Genomic DNA, 3,258 nt, shown 5'->3' on the forward strand with positions numbered 1-3,258 from the left:
CTGCATCTTTATTGAGTTTCTTTCGAGTTGTTCTACCTTTCAAAGAAAGTGGTATATTAAAATCTCCCACTATGACTGTGGAGTCATCTATTTTGCTTTTCAACTCTTTTAAAGTCTGATTTATGTATTTTGGGGCTCTTTCATTGTGTCCATAGATATTTATTATGGTTATATCTTCATGATCAATTGATCCTTTAATCATTATATAATTTCCTTCCTTTCTCATATGGTAGTTTTTGTCTTAAAGTCAGTTTGATCAGAAATTAATATTGCCACTCCTGCTCTCTTACAGTTGCCATTTGCTTGATATATCTTTTACCAACTTTTCTCATCTTTCATCATATCAGGGAAGTTCTCCTCCAGCAAATCTTGGATGATTTTTCTCAGTGGTTTTATTTTTCTCTTCCTTTTCTGGAATTCCAATGACTTGTAGATTGTTTCTTTTGATGGTATCCCACATGAACCTTAGGCTTTCTTCATTTTGTTTTGATTTTTTTTCTGAATGATCCCTTTCCAAAGAAGTATTCAGGTATTTGTCTTCAATCTCATTAATTCTGTCTTCCATTGCATCAGTTCTACCCCTTTGCCTTTCCAATGTGTATCTATTTCTAACAATTAAGTATTAATCTGCTGGATTTCTATCTGTAGATTTATAATCATTTCTAATTTTTCATTTATTTTGTCATTTTTTCTTGTATTTTCTTCCAAAATTCTTCTAAGGTTTTTTTTTGTGTTTTCTTTGGTCTGTCTCTCAATCCTTTGAAGATACCTAAATATAATTCTTTTGAATTCTTTATTAGAGAGCTCCAATGCTGCTTCTTCCTCAGGGATGTGTTCTGGGTCTGTAACCTATTCCTTTATTTCTACCTCTTTATCTTGCTTCATTGTGTGGACTGTGATTGTTATTGTATTGTATTAAGATCTCTATTAATTGTTTGTGAAGAGCAGCTAAGGGTGATTCAGGCCCTTCTTGGTGTTTTATTATTATTATTATTATTGGTCCACTTGTGGAGAAGGAGGTACTGGCTCTTGCTCAGTAAGTGAAGTTGCAGGAGGTGTGGGTTACTTGTATCTTATGGGGACTGTTGTTGTCACTCACTTAGTTAGCCAAAAATTACAATTGAATAACCATCAAAAAAATTGAAAACACATGGACAAAAAATACACCCTGAAATCACACAGGAACAGAAACCCCCACAAAAAGAAAAAGTGGAGAAAAGAAAAAGGAAACAGGTAAATATGCAATACTGGGAATAGGTGACTAAAAGAAAAAAGGTAGAGAAGGAGAATAATGAAGAAAGAAAACAAACAAGCAAACAGAAAAAAAAAAAAGCAAAAACAGAACAAAACCAAAAAACCCAACAAGTAACAGGGTTAATCATTAGAGAAGAAAAGAAACAACAACAAAAAAAAGGAGGTGTAAGCTAAGACCTTTTCAGTCGTGTAGTGCCAGTTCAGAGATTTCTTGGGGTTGCTGGAAAGCAGAACCTCTTCTTAAGCCCTTGGAATCTGGTAGAATGTTGTCTCTTTAGGTTGTCTCTAGGTGCTGGTTACGTGTTGATTTGTTTTGTCTTGGTTTTTACCACTTAATATTTTGAAAAGCTGAAGCTGTTGTGTTTTATGTTAATATTGATTCAGGTGTGTTGGGTTGCTTTGCTGTTTTCTTTGTGATGGTGGAATCACTGTGTATTTTGGATATGTGTTTCTGTTTTTTGTACAGAGGGTTTAGATTTCGAAGTGTGAATTTTTATGGTAACTGGCTGAATATGGTTTCTTCTATTGAATGAGTGAAGTTATTGGTGGAGAAGGTGGGAGAGAAAAAGGAAAGCTTAGTGTTGCTAGGGTCAGTTTCTAGGGCTTTGAGCTGGGTATTATTGATGACGTATTTATTTGCAAGACCACAGCTCGATCTCGGAAAAAAAATTCCTCTTGTTAAAGGGTCACAAATTTCCACTAATTTCAGACACACTCAAAGGCCCTGCCTTCGTGACCCTACAGTGCCAAAGTGCAGCTCCAACACAAAATTCAGGGACTGGGCTCAGCTGCAGTTTCTTTGTTCTCTGTGCCCCTTCTGCTCATGGTGCTGACTCAATCCAGCCAGATCGCCAATGGCCAGCTCTGGAGTTTGTCCGTGATACCACCCACCTGCGATGCCAAAGATGCACGCAATTTCAGGTGTGTTGGACTCAGGGGGAGTATCTGAGCAGGCTCTTACTTATGACATATTTATTTGCAGGACTGCGGCTCAATCTCAGGAAAGATTCCTATTATTAGAGGGTTACAAATTTCTGCCAATTTCATGCACACTCAAAACCTCTGCCTCTGCGGCCCCACAGCACCAAAGCATGGCTCCAGGGCAAAATTTGAGTGAGAGCTCTCAGCTGTGGTTTTTCTGCTTTCCGTGCCCCATCTACCCGTGGTGGTGACACAATCCTGCCCAACCGGCAATGGTTGGCTCTGGAGTTTGTCTGCAATACCGCCCACCTGCAGTGCCGAAGATGCATGCAATTTTATCTGTGGTGGATCTGTCAGAGTACCTGCCAGGGACCTGCAGTCCTGATAACTGTGGGAAAGAGAAGCATGGTGTCTCCCAGTCTGACCCAAACCCACTCTGTAATCTGCCTGGAGGAGAGGGAGTTAGCCTTTCTGGTGCACCAGTGAGATCTCCACCTGTGTATCAGCAATGGTCTGTGTCCCGCTGCACCCTCACCACCCAAATTACCGACAAAATCAGCTACTGGAGATAGGTCTTTGCTGCTGCCCAGTGGAATATTGTATTGGTCACTGGTTAGCTGCTATAATTGATCTCGTTTTTGGCTCGGGGTTCTCAGGCTGCCACCTCTGCCCCGCAGACAGTGAGTGCCCCAGAAAGGTTTCCAGTGGTCTCTCTCAGGTGCCCATTCATCTTCTGACAGTAGCTCTTTCCTAAAAAATCTCCCTGTACCTTTCCTCCAATTCTGCTCTTCTGTGTTTGGTGCAATCTGGATCAGTGAGCTGTTCAGAGCACCAAAAATCTCAATTCAAACAGTTGTACCTATTTCTTAAAGTTCTTAGATGCCAGAGGAAAAAAACGTGGTGCTCACTGGCGAGACTCCATTTTGAATTGAAGGAGATTTCTTGATAACTACATGAATGTTTAAATGTGTTGAATGTTTACCTTTGGTGATGGAAGTGAAAATAGAGATATGAGAGAATTAGGACTTAATGTTCCATTTTGGAGATATATATATATATATATATATATATATATATATATAT

This window comes from Orycteropus afer, unplaced genomic scaffold, assembly GCF_000298275.1.
Source record: "Orycteropus afer afer isolate SDZICR_OR568_19922 unplaced genomic scaffold, OryAfe1.0 scaffold00633, whole genome shotgun sequence".
NCBI lineage: Eukaryota > Metazoa > Chordata > Mammalia > Tubulidentata > Orycteropodidae > Orycteropus > Orycteropus afer.